This window comes from Lissotriton helveticus, chromosome 6 (assembly GCF_964261635.1).
Source record: "Lissotriton helveticus chromosome 6, aLisHel1.1, whole genome shotgun sequence".
Lineage (NCBI taxonomy): Eukaryota > Metazoa > Chordata > Amphibia > Caudata > Salamandridae > Lissotriton > Lissotriton helveticus.
In genome coordinates this window covers 1,066,326,208-1,066,341,209 of record NC_136067.1, presented here as the reverse complement: position 1 = coordinate 1,066,341,209, position 15,002 = coordinate 1,066,326,208, and positions in this window count along the sequence as shown.

The window sequence follows — 15,002 nt, the reverse complement described above, 5'->3', positions numbered from 1 at the left end:
AGTTCTGCTTCATTGAGTCAGGATCCACTAGGAGGACCTGTTATCGAAAATGAAGCTGCCACTGCTATGAATGAAGTGGAAAGAGCCATGGCACATGCTCAGGAGGATGGGGTTAACTTAGAAGAGTTGGAAAGACAACTCAACGTTGAGCAGAGGAAAATATATGACGAAGTTACCATGCAAATTGATCATGGATTAAGTCATGACAAGAAAGAGTGCTCATGTACGTCGTTGAAGCCTGTCCGACAGTACGTGAGTGGAGAAGCGGGAACTGGAAAAAGTTTCCTTATTAAAGCAATTTCATGTTATTTGCAGGAAAGGACAGAGTCATCGCTGTCTTGTGTTGTCACCGCTCCAACTGGACTGGCAGCACATAACATTAAAGGGATTACTTTACATCGTTTACTGATGCTGCCAGTGGAGCATGACAACAAATTACAATATCACAGGCTATCTGGAGATGCTTGTTGTGAAGTTTCAAGAATCTTGAGGAAAATGAAACTTCTTATTATTGACGAAGTAAGCATGGTTTCCAATGTCATGCTTGCCTTTGTGCATTTGAGAATGCAAGAAGTTCTCAAAACAGAGTATGATGTGTTATTTGGTGGCAAACACATCATTGTTTTCGGAGATCTTCTGCAGCTGACACCAGTGAAAGGGCAACCTGTGTTCAAAATGCTCACGCATGAAGATACCAGGAAGTGCCTAGGGAGCATTGGCAACGTCAATATATGGTTAAACTTCAATTATGCTGAACTGCATGAAAATATGCGTCAGGCGAAGGATGAAGTTTACAAGACTATTCTACAAGATGTTAGAATTGGAAAAGTGACCGAGCATGGGAAAGAAGCTTTACATGCACGATTACTGTCAAATTTATATCCAGAACAAGATGTTGTGCCTGAGAATATTTTTCAGAAAATTACTGAGAAGAAATCTGGAATATGTTTGATGCCAACTCTTGCAGAATGTGCCAAATTCAACAACAAAATGTTGCATTTGGAAAAGCAAGAGATTGTGAAACTGGAAGCTATTGACAGAGTAGAGCATATGGGATCAACAATTATTTTGTCTGAGAATTTGAAAACAAAATTGGATTCATTAGAGAAGACTATATCTAAAACTGCAGGTTTTGAAAAGACTCTGAATGTGTGCTTGAACTGCCGTATAATTTTAAGAAGGAATTTACATGTTGAAAGAGGTCTGGTAAATGGATCAATGGGTAATGTTGTTGATTTTGTAAAATACAGAAATAGAGATGGAATTGAATTTTTAAAAATTTAATTTGATGGCATTGAGGAAGTACAGCTAATTGGTCGTTGTTCTGCTAGATTTTTGCTTGTAAAAGACTTATATGTTCGCCGTAAGCAGTTTCCTGTTTGCTTGGCATATGCGGTGACAATCCATAAATCGCAAGGTTTAAGTGTAGACAGTGCACTGGTGAATATTGGCAGTTCTGTGTTCAAGGAGGGTATGGCATATGTGGCATTGTCACGAGTTAGAACTTTATCGGGATTGTACTTGATTGAGTGTGATGTCACAAACATTTGTGCGGATCTAGATTGTGTTAAGGAATACAATAGGTTAAGAAGAGAGTATGCGCCACATTTGCCTCAATATCCTTTGTTTGAGAAACGTGTGGTAGGCCGGAAACGAAGAAATGTGTCCAATACTGGGGAGGTTGTAGCAAAAAGACGAAAAGTCGATGAGCCTGAAATTATAAGCAGAAACAAAAAGGATTCTGTTGAAGATGTTGTTGGTTTTCAATTTGAAAACAGTTCTGGTGTCAACTGCTATGCTAATGTAGTGGTTAATGTTTTGTTTTCTCTAGAAAATGTAAAAGAAGAGATTGTGGTCAATTCTGATCAAAGATTTTGCAGTTTGTTAAATTCTGTGTTAGAGAAATGTAGCACTGATAGAACAAAAATAGAAAGTGTGTCTGAAATTCGAAATCTGTTAGACAGATGTTCAGGCCAAACACAATTCTCTCAAAATATTCAGCAAGATTGTCAGGAGTTTTTAATGTATATGCTTGATGTATTGCATGCTGAAGGTGTAGATGTAGATCACCTGTTTGGGCTTTCTTATCAATGGCAGCATGACTGCGAGAACTGTAGGGTATCAAGTACTACTAGTGTAGACTCAGAAAGATTTATATATTTAACTTTGCCAGACAGTAAATCAGTCTCTTTTAATAAACTAGTAAAAGCAGCTGATCACAACATGGAGTGTAGCCAATGTAAATCTGAAATGATGTCCACATTATTTATACGAACATATGGCCAGTATGTTATTTTAATGTTCCAACGATGTAGGCCTGATGGAACAAAATTGACAACTTTAATTAAAAATGTTGTGGCTTCACAGTTGTCAATATCAGGAAGGACTTTTGTAACTGCAGCAATTATATATCATGACTGTCCTTCAATAACATCAGGACATTACACAGCTTATTTAAAGTCTAGAAATGGCTGGTCATTCTGCAATGATTCTGTTTTAATTTTCAAAAAAAAATTGCCGTATGACCTTAAAAACTCTTACCTGGTGTTTTTAAAACCAAATTTTTAGGGGAAGAATCTCGGGATGTGCTCTGAGGAATTTCAAGAAGTTCTAATGGCTCCTACACGATTTGGCCTTGAGGATAAGTGTAGTACAGAGACATAACTTCTTACCATAACACTGGACGTCATGGAGAAATAACTGCACTTTGAATGAATTCAGAAAAACTGTTTCTTTTTATAAGCAAATTTAAGCAGCCAATCAAAACATGGAGTAGAGGGAATGTAAGTCTGCAATGCTGTCTACTGTTTTATATTGCTTTGTGATTAAAAGTGATGTAGAGAATTAAATAATTGTAGTAGTCATAGAGATAGTGTAAGTCTGCTTCAAAGTAAGCAGTATCAGTGTCATAGGAAATGTAGAACATGAGTGAGCAAGAAAGGTAAGATATTAGTAATCCAGGATTGTGAAAATGATCTTCAACATTTTAATTCTGAAAGTTGCGGAAATACAACATGACGGGATTGGCTTACAAGAATTCCAAGAGTTATAAATGGCTCTGACACGATTTGGCCTTGTGGAAACGTGTGGTAGAGAGCGAGAAGTCATTTATTGTATGTAACATGTTTTTCAAAACGATGGAGGTTTTCTTTCAGAAAGTGGCGGTCTGAAAGTAATAACAGCACAACAGAGTGTTAACTGTTCATAGGACATCCTTCGACGTCATGGAAAGTAAGTTAACTTTAAGGAGTTCTGAATTCTGATTTGTTATGTTGTATGGGTTTTTTAAACACAATCATTTTGATTGTGTTTTTTTTCCCCCGCTGTTATATGATGAATACCTTCAAGTCACGGTTTTTAGTGAAATTTGATACATTCTGAGAACAGCAAAAATAAACCATTTAACATGTATAATTAATTCTGTACTGTTTGCATTTATGATGTACATGTAGAACTGTGTAGGAGGCATGGAGAAGGTGAGGCTTCTGTAAGTGTCAAAGTTGTTGCATACAGTGCTCATATTCTACGTAGTCTTTCATATGATAGACTACATTTCCACAATGAGATACCTAAGCAAAGGAAACACAGGTGATATGATTGTGGAATGAGCAAAAAAAATTGCACGTTTTTCAATTATATTACCTGTGTTTCCTAACATTACACATCACATTGTGAAGATGAGGTTTAGGCCTGTTCCTGGAGACAGAGGAGGTCTGACATTTGTTCAAGAGTGTAGTGGACATGACACACTTGGTTGGTAGGCCTGCACATGTATTTTCTCCTCTGTATTCTTCCACAAACCTAAATTTCATCTGCAACTCTGAGTAGGACTTACCTGAAACAAATCTGTGAATAGGTTACAGCTTATCGGCATCTTGAAACAATGATTTAAAATGTTAGGGTCAGATTTATGATGGCCGTGCGCCTCTTTTGCTCCGCTGTGGGTCACTTTTGTGTAAAAGATGCACCATGTTGCAAGATAGGTTTCAGTTCATCTCCAGCAAGATACCATCAGTTTGAAATGTATATAATTAGCACTGTGTAGGGGGCATGCAGAAGCTGAAGCTTTTGTAAGTGTCAAAGTTGATGCATGCAGTGCTGCACTTCTGGGTACTGTTTAATATGCTGCACTACATCTGCACTATGAGATACCTAAGCCTAGGCAACACAGATGATGTGATTGTGAAATGAGGAAAAGAAACTCCACATTTTTCAATTACATCACCTGTGTTTCCTAAGTTTACGAATGACATTGTGCAGATGAAGTTTAGGTCTGTCCACGGACACAGAAGAGGTCTGGCCTTTGTTCAAGAGTGAAGTGGACATGACTTACTTCATTGGTAGGCCTTCACATGTATTATCTCCTCTGTATTCTTCAACAAGCATAAATTTGATATGCAATCCTGAGTAGGCCTCACCTTAAACAAACCTCTGGAGAGGCCACACCTTATCGTCATCCTGAATCAATCATTTCAAATGTTAGGGACAGATTTATGATAGGTGTATGCCTCTTTTGCGACACTGTGCGTCACTTTTGTGGTGCAGCGGCAGTGCAAAAGATTTGCTATGAGGCGACAAAATTACAAATTGATGCATCTAGGCAGATGTGTCATGCTGTAAAAAACCCGTGCCACATGAAACCGATGCAGCAGTGATGCAAAAGATGCACCATGTTGCAAGACAGGCCTGACTTCATCTCCAACAAGATAAGAAGCTAAGTCTTCTGTAAGTGTCAAAGTTGTTGAAAAACTGTTTGTCCTTCAATCTTTTCCCTTGTCTTTTCTAATTTTTAAATACGTTTTAATATTTTTCAAATGTTTGTTCTCTCTTTCACAGATTGAAAGTATAAAAACAAAAAGTGAGTAAGTTAACGACAATTATAAGGTAAATGTTTTGTACTCTTTTCGTTACATTTCTATCACATTCACCTACTAGTAGTTCGACAGCTTCATTTCTTTAACCCTCAGTTTCCTGCCTTTGCTACTTCCCTCATTCCTTTCTCTATTACCTACTTACTCTACTCCTTCCACTCCTTTTCTCAGTCCCTCTCTTCTCATAGTTCCTCACTCTTGTTCACTCACTCCGTCTCTATTACTCTTAGTGTCTTTGACTGATCACTCTTTCACTACTTGTTCATTATGCTTCTTCTGTGTAGTTGAAGCACACTAAGGGGCATATTATGAACACAGCCAATAAAATTATTGCTGTTTTTATTGGCAGAAAACTGTTGCAAAAGTGGTTTTAGCTGCAGTTTTCCGCCGCAAAAGCAGCTTTAGCGACACATTTCTGCCGATAAAAGCTGCAAAACTTTTATTGCCTATGTTGATGATATGGCTCTATGTTATTTACATTTCTTTGCTGTTTCAATTAATCTTTTTCTGTTATTTTTTCTTTTCTGTTTTCTATTTTTTCTCTCTGTTATTCCACATGTTTTAATCTGATTTTGAACATTCACTCACATTCTCCAAGAAACTCTTCTTTGTTATTGTTCTACTCTCTTTTTTTTCTTTCACTTCCTTATCTATTTTGTTTTTCACAATTATACCCTCTTCCATCTTTTCTTCGGTAAATAGATCTATTAAACAGTATCTCTGGTTTACTCCCTATAGCTGTCTTTCTTTTAACATTACTCTCTGTTTACTTCCCTTATACTTACTCTTCTTTTTAAAAAAAAATAAAAAAATTTGGGTTCGCTCCCGGTTCGCGAACCGGGAAGCGAACGGGGAAGCGAACTAAAAGAAATAGAGCATGCCAGAGTGCTAAACATTCTAGCAATTTTTTTTTGAAAGGGGAGGTAGTTCTGAAAAGAACTTTTTTTAATGTTTTTGTTGTTTTATATTTTTTTTTTTGAACATTTTTTGTTTTTTTTGTATTTTTTGAACAGTTTTATATTTTTTTTGTTTTTGATGGAGGGGAAACAACAAAAAACAGGCATTGAAAAGGGCTCAACAGGAGCAAAAAAAAAAATTACTGTCTGGGGCGGTTAGGGCAATTGTGATTTACATAAGCTAGGTTGATTAACGTAATGCTCATGTTACCACATGACAGCAATGCACCGCAATACATGCAGGTAAATTTCATATGAGCAAAGTTCTCCTGTATGTTTGGCACGGTTTCCCGTGCCTCTGCTCCTGTCAACGATATCAGTGATGTTGACCTGGCCACAGGAGTTGTTGTTGGGTTATCTTGCATGTCACGTATCTCTGCGTGGCTGTAGTTCAATGGATGCCACCTGGTCATGTGACGATGCATTGTATAGTTACCGAAGCTATACTTTTTATCAGTGCCTCTAGATAACCAGTCTTTGCAAATGAGGCAGGTGACATACCTAGCATTTACTTTCTTCTGCCCTCGAGGAAGTGAAAAAAACTGCCAAATAAAGCTGGCTTTCCGACGGGAAACCCGGGGCACCTCTTGTAAGAACTGTGGACCTTCTGTCTCCTCTTCCTCTAGTTCATCCTCTTCCTCCTCTGTGTTGCTGAGGAACTGGGGAGGTGGTCCTCTCTTCCCATGAGGAGGTGGAGGTGGTGGTGGGGGTGCACCAGCTGAAGCAACTAATGAAGCCATTGCTCAACTATCAAAAATGGTCTTCCTCTCACAAAGATGAAAGTCAGAGTGAGGAAAGAAGGAGGGGTTTTCATCATTTGGGAAAAACAATAGTTCTAAACCAATGAAAAGTGTTATTTTTAGGTCACCTGACCTAGCCTTACATCATTATGAAACCAAAAGTGAAATGAACCAATGAAAAGTTTTATTAACAAGTAACATGACCTCTTACGCTTAAGTTACGCGCTGCGGAACGCGCCCCGGATCGCTTCCGGGTCGCTGCGCTTCGCGCCTCGGTTCGCGCTCCGGAGCACTTCCGGGTGCGCTAACGCGGCGCGTCATAAGACGCATTACGCGGCAACGCGATACGTCGCGGTTTCGCGACGCGCCGCGGATCGCTTCCGGGGAGCTGCGCTTCGCGTCTCAGTTCGCGTACCGGAGCACTTCCGGGTGCGCTAACGCGGCGCGTCATAAGACGCATTACGCGACAACGTGATACGTCGCGCTTCCGCGACGAGTCACGATGTTGATTTCTAACGCGGCAGTTGCGCTAACGGAACGTTTACCGGTTCGCGGACTGGGTCGCGGCATCAAGATGAGCTAACGGGAAGCTTCCCGGTTCACGAACCGGGAGCGAAAAAAAAAAAGTATTAAAAAAAAAATTATTAATAAACATATAAAATATATTTTTGGATTTAAAGAAGAATACATTTTACAGCTACAGATATTAGCTTTTAAAAAACCAATGAAATTCACTGAAAAACCATAGGTTATAGACCATATATAGTTAGGAATTAGCATTTACAAAACCTTGAAAATTCACTGAAAAAACCATAGGTTATAGACCATATATAGTTAGGAATTAGCATTTAAAAAACCTTATTTTACTCACACAAAACCATTGAAATTCCATATATAGTTAGTTGTACTAACTATATATCGCGCACCCGCAATCCACTGCTGATGATGTCACATATTACATCATTCATGACATGGTCAGTGACATCACTGATGACATCACTGATGCCATCTCAAATAACATCACTGATGACATCACTGATGACATCTCAAATTACATCACTGATGACATCTCAAATGACATCACTGATGACATCACTGATGACATCTCAAATGACATCACTGATGACATCTCAAATGACATCACTGATGACATCACTGATGACATCTCATTTGACATTACTGATCACATCATTGATGACATCATTCATGTGATAATACGATGAACCTCTTCAGACTCTAATATAACCTTAAATACACTCAGTGTAAACAGACACTCATAGACTGTCACTCATCCATGGAGTTACTCAGACACTTAGTCAGTCATGCAAAGAATCAATCACACCTCCATTTCCTCAACTATACAGTTATACACACCTTACTTATTCAAACATATACTAAAACATATTTACTCACTTATACAATCCTGGATACAAGTTCACAATGATCCATACAGCCACTCACACATTCACTGGCTCTTATGCACAGTTATTTATATATGTCAACTCTCACATGTACTGTATTTTACATATGTACTTACTTTAACATGTAGCACTGAGATATCCATTCACTCACCAATACACTCATGCACACAGTCAACTGCCCATACAGCTGTTTCCACATGCACTTTTGAACCCATACATCTAGTCAATCAACTGCTCACACATCTATGCAGAGAGTCATACACCTCCCAGCCACCCACACACACACTCAGTCTCCCATACAAATGCTTGGGCAACCAATCAATAACCCATATAGTTAATCATATAGCTACTGATCAACACATGCAGCAGTTTACAGAACAACAGACATAATGATGCACAAATTAAGACAGTTTAGTCACTAACCCATGCACTCAGTGAGACACATTTAATCAGTCACTCATACAGTCAGTCATGCCCCTACTAAATCCTTCATCAAAACACTTATACATCCACTCATTCTTCAATATGTAAGACATATTTTAACTTTACAGAATTATACAGTCACTGGATGTAGTCATCAGTGATGTCATCAGTGATGTCATTTGAGATGTCATCAGTGATGTCATCAGTGATGTCATTTGAGATGTCATCAGTGATGTCATCAGTGATGTCACTGACCATGTCATGAATGATGTAATATGTGACATCATCAGCAGTGGATTGCGGGTGCGCGATATATAGTTAGTACAACTAACTATATATGGAATTTCAATGGTTTTGTGTGAGTAAAATAAGGTTTTTTAAATGCTAATTCCTAACTATATATGGTCTATAACCTATGGTTTTTTCAGTGAATATATATATATATATATATATGTTAACATAATATTAATTAAAAATATACAATATTTTTACTGTAGTATAGCGAGAGGATAACATTTACTATTACCACTCCAGCAACTGCAACAGTAGGGTAAACGTTGGATAGCGTAGTGGTAAAAATTACTATTCCCATTCCAGAGAGTGCAACAGTAGGGAAAGCATTGGATAGCGTAGGGGTAAAAATTACTATTCCCACTCCAGAGGGTGCAACAGTAGGGAAAGCGTTGGATAGCGTAGGGGTCAAAATTACTATTCCCACTCCAGAGGGTGCAACAGTAGAGAAAGCGTTGGATAGCGTAGGGGTAAAAATTACTATTCCCACTCCAGAGAGTGCAACAGTAGGGAAAGCGCTGGATAGCCTAGGGGTAAAAATTACTATTCCAACTCCAAAGGGTGCAACAGTACGGAAAGCGTTGGATAGCGTAGGGGTAAAAACTACTATTCCCACTCCAGAGGGTGCAACGGTAGGGAAAGCATTGGATAGCGTAGGGTAAAAATTGCTATTCCCACTCCAGAGAGTGCAACAGTAGGGAAAGCGTTGGATAGCATAGGGGTAAAAATTACTATTCCCACTCCAAAGAGTGCAACAGTAGGGAAAGCGTTGGATAGCGTAGGGGTAAAAATTACTTTGCCCACTCTAGTGAGTTTAACAGTAGGGAAAGTAAACATTTAATATATCAATACAAATAAATTAAATATCAATATCAATAAAAAATTAATTAAACTAAATTACAAATTAAAAAATATGTAATAATTAATCAAATAAAAATACAAATACATATTAGTTATTAAAATTAATTTCCTATTAATACAAATTAATTACCAATTAAACATTAATGAACAATGAAAAATTAATTAATTACAAATTAATAATACATTACCAATTAATTCAAAATAAATACCAATAAATAAATTAACATACTTAATTAATTAAAATTAAATTACTTCCCACCCTATTCCCCTATAAACCCACAACTCGCTACAGAAAATAAATAAATTAAATTAACATAATTATCATTTAACCAATTAATACAAATTAATTACCAATTAAAAATTAATTAACAATTAATTCTAAAAAAATACCAATAAATACATTAACAGATTTAATTAATTACAATTAAATTACTTCCCACCCTATTCCCCTATAAACCCACAACCCGCTATGGAAAATAAATAAACAAAATTAACATAATTATCAATAAATCAATTAAGAAAAATGAATTAACAATTAAAAAATAATTACCAATTAAAAATTAATTAATTACAAATTAATAATTAATTAACAATTAATTCAAAATAAATACCAATAAATAAATTAACAGATTTAATTAATTACAATTAAATTACTTCCCACCCTATTCCCCTATAAACTCACAATCCGCTACAGAATCAAATTACACACAAATTAAATAACATAAAAAAATACACTTATAAAAATTCGATATATATTAATTACTATATTATATACTTCGATATTTCAACTTTCTATATTTTAAAAATCAATATTAAATTGCTTACTTTCAAAACAAATTTTTCACCTCTATATTCTGTCCATTCGATATTTTGTCCATTCTATATTATTACTTCGATATTTGTGTCATTCTATATTTTTGAATCGATATTATGTCTGTATACCCACTGGACCATCATACCTTAACGAACGACTGTCTTTCTACACCCCGAACCGCCATCTTTGCTCCGGCGACCTCGCCCTCGCCTCCGTCCCACGCATTCGCTGAACGACCACCGGTGGCAGGTCATTCTCCGACCTCGTCGCTAAGACATGGAACACCCTTCCTGCCCACCTACGGCAGACCCATGACCTGCTGACCTTTAGGAGACTCCTCAAGACCTGGCTGTTCGACCAGTAGCTGCCCCTCAGCGCCTTGAGACCCTCACGGTGAGTAGCGCGCTCTACAAATGTCTTGATTGATTGAGACATGAATATCCAAGTAGTCAATTTCCCCAGAGGTCAAGGATGAAACATGCTTGCAGAGTCCACAGGATTGCTACAAGCAGGTATTCACTGCAATTAAGGCAATGCAGCAGCTGGGTTGAGATCAACTGCAGGCCTTCAGCAAGCTGAGGTATTGCGAGAGAGGCTGCTCCTTCCAACGAGGGCGCTTCTGTTATGTTGGTTAACAGCAGTGGCGTAGCAGGGGGGGGGCGGTCCAACTCGGGCGGTACAAGCTTTGAGGACCGCGGCCTCCCCCAAAACCATTCCCATGCTCTTAACTGCAACTGTCGCGGAAATCACCAGCACCCCCCATCCCCACCCTGCCCCCGCTCTTACACATGGTCGTGGGGAGGCAAATGCACGGCCGCCTAGGGCAGCCCTGGTCTTGCTACGCCACTGGTTAAAAGCATGTGAGCAGCGCCAGGATTGGGTCAGGGAGTTTGCTAGTGCCCGCACTGCATTCAAGGAAAGAAGAGGTCCGGAGCGGAGGATGTGTATGGTAGATGCTTTAAATTAATTTTAATAACATTTTATTTGCGCCCCTCCCCCGTAAATGCCACTGGCCTTGGTATGCTATTTTGTTTCTATATGTTTAATATATTTCAACGTGTACCTTGAATGGGTTGTTTCTGTGTGTGCAAGCACTATGCAAATACCAAACATGTTGACTTTGCCACTCCTTACTAATTTGCCTGCAAGGTGTCCTCTTTTGTGGTTGACTAGTGATTAGCCAAGTCTGACAAAAACGTATTTACAAGGAAACACGGGGGCATAATATCAAGTACTGTGATAAAATTATTGCCACTTTAGCGGCAGGAAACTGCAGCTAAAACAGCGATAATGGGCTTGATAATATGCCCTTGTGAATTCCCATAGCAGCCCAGGTTAACACCAGAATCTGGGCTGCTATTGGAATTCACAAGGACATATTATCAAGCCCATTATCGCCGTTTTGGCGGCAGTTTCCTGCCGCTAAAACGGCGATAATTTTATCGCCGTTCTTGATAATATGCTCCACGATGCATTAAGTATGAAGGACATTTATTCCACAGTTTACCATATGAGGAAACTTCTTCAAATACACCATTGAAATCGAATGTATGAAATTTTGCCACTAGGTGTCAGCATAAACTAGAGTATACATCACAGGTTTTTTCTGTTAACGGTATGGTGAAAGCAAAAGAACGTTTCACAGCCAGTGAAGTTAACGTGCAAACAGGAAGAACGGAGGTGTTATGATGAGTTCCTGCCAAGTGTGAAACTGTCTGGTTCATACTGGACCTTGCAAAACAGATCTTTCACACAGACTTTCAAGAAAGAAATTGAAACAGGAACTGGCAAAAGTTTCTTATGGTGCATGCTGAGACAAAGACTCTCACAAGCACCCAGAGGCTATAAAAGCAAATATGCAAGGCACGCACGTACCATAGGGAAACACGTACAGAGACACACGTGCATGTGACATGCAGGGGTGCATAAATACACACACAGAAATGCATGCAAATCTGAAAAGAACCTGTCACGCATAGACAAGATACATGGGTACAAGGGAATTCATAAACATCACAAATAAAACCATAATACCTGCAAAGCCAAGCGGTCCGACCACTTCTAATTATGAGATGTTATGGTGAAAAACCTCAAACCTGTTTTCAAGTGTGACAGGTGTGACTGCAATACATTACAAAATCATAAATGCACTTTTTATTCTGAAAAAAGAAACCAAGCAACCACAGGGTGGTTGAACAACTGATTTCAAGTTAACGCAGCAGGGACCTCATTTATGAGGCCATGCGTCACTTTTACGCCGCTGGTGGGTCACTTTTTGTGACGCACCAGCAGCGTAAAAAATGTGTCTTGTTGCACCAAATTTACAAAGTGACTTTGTAAACCCCTGCGCTACATTATACCTGCGGCAGGTATAGAGGCAGGCGTAAGACTGACGCAGGCTCTTTCACATGGGACTTGCCCCATGTGAAAGGACACATTGCTGGAGTTGCGTCACTTTTGTGACACACTCCAGCAATGCGTCACTTTTGCGCCATGCAGATACGTCAGAAATACTGACGTATCGGTAACTCCTTGCACAATGATGCGTCATATTGTAAATATGACGCATCATTGGCGTCGCAAGGAGTGCGCAATGAAAAGTGACGCATCGCTGTTTTGACGCAGCGATGCGTCACTTTTCGTAAATGAGGCCCCAGGTGCGCTGGCAAACCCTGCGGAAGTTCTGGTGGGGAATGAACAATAACGACATGGTAAGTTTATTTTTAATCTCGTTGTATTTGATATGAGTTCAAAGGCAGAGGTCAAGAATCATGCAATGTGTTTTGACAAACTGCTTCTTATTTAAAATGAAGACTGTTGATAACTTTTCCTTTCCTTGACTTCTAAGTGGGGATTTTTATAATGTCAACCAATCTTGCTGGGGTGCAAGAAGTATGAAAGGAATGGCTACAGGATGTCAATGCAAGTTTAGGCCTATTTTAGGAGGCAACTCTAATTGAGAATGTGCTCTATTGAAAAGGCACTACCCCACAACATCATCCTTTATTGCATTTTTAAGGACAATACTCTCCATAATGCACCACTAGACATGCACTACTCGTCCAACATTCTTTGTGTATCTTTCATTTGCTGCATTTGTGCAACACCTAGACTGGTAGACAAGCTATGTATGGAATTCACTTCCACAGGAGATTAGATTTACAGCCTCAGAAGCAACCTTCTGAAAAAAATTGAAAACTTGGCTGTTTAACGAGTGCGATTAACCTCCTTTTTCTCTCGCTTCGCCATGTCTCATGCCTAGCGCTGGGAAGCCTTTGGGTAGCCTTGCGCTCTAAATCCTCATAACATCATAACTGGTATGCAGTTGGACATGTTCCACCTGTTTCCAATGGACCTGAGGGCAGATGTCTCTGTCTTGACATGGCAGGGTTGGCCTTTAGCATGGGCTGCCACAAGAAAGCCACTACGCCTAACGTGGAGCTGAACTCTATTCAGGACAATGAGGGTAGGGGATTACAAAAAAAAAAATAACAGGGTGACCTCCATGAACCGTAGATTATTGTAATTTCTTTAGTAAGTGCGACATGCTGTCCTTTTTCTGCATGTCACTATTTATGATTTTCAAATCTGTTTGAAATTAAAGAAACAGACAGATTCCCACCGTGAAATAATGGTAATTATCCAAAGAATTGATTTGAATTATACATTTTGTGCATGCACAAAAAATATTTCTCACAACATGATGACACTTACAAACATTTAAAACATTATCCATTCTTGTTTGCTGACCAGTTCCCAAAGGTGTTTAAACAGTATTTATTTTGAGGTAGAAGTCCCTCTTTTGAATGGAGGTCCCCTTCCTAGGTGCTATATGGTGTCCTCAGGCACACAATTGCACTTGAATCTCTTGATTATGAGGCAGTTTGACACTCCTTAGGTAAAGCTAACATGTTTCGATCTCTGTGGGGACATGTGTTTTACAAGATCTTCATCAGGACTGTGGCTTTTGTTTCCGAGACAAGTTGGGTATGGCAGATCCCTTGATTTTGGGGCTTAGAATTCTACTTAGTCTGCAAATTATACATTGTAATTGCTATTTCATGTATCTTTCCTCTTTTGCAAAATGCAAGTCTCCTGAGTTGGTTTTTCAAACTGCTCTGTTTTTCGTCTGCGCACACTACTGCTTCCTTGTAATGGTTTGGCAGACAGCTCCATTTTTGTCTGGCTGCCTATTAGCTATATTTGCAAAAATAACAATTGATGGACAGAATGCAGAACAATGTCATACATTCACCCCAGTACAGAGATATGGGCCTAAATCCATTGTTTTTTGCTCACCATGCCATTCCAGTTTGGACCCAGCCATATGCAAATCAGTCTTAACATTGCGCCCAGTGGGAACAGTCCAGCCGAACTGCCAGGCCAGGTCCTCCGTGGACTGGACACAAGCATCCTAGGTGGGGTTTAACCCCTTTTCAGCCAAGATAGCTTTACTCCAGTGGAATGGAGAACGCGGGACCCATGTCATGGCATACCTGTCCCACTTGGGGTGACAAATGCAAAAAGAACAATTTATGGACAGAATACAGAACAATGCCATACTTTCACCCCGGTACAGAGATCTGGACCTAAATCCATCGTTTTCTTGCTCACCATGCCATTCC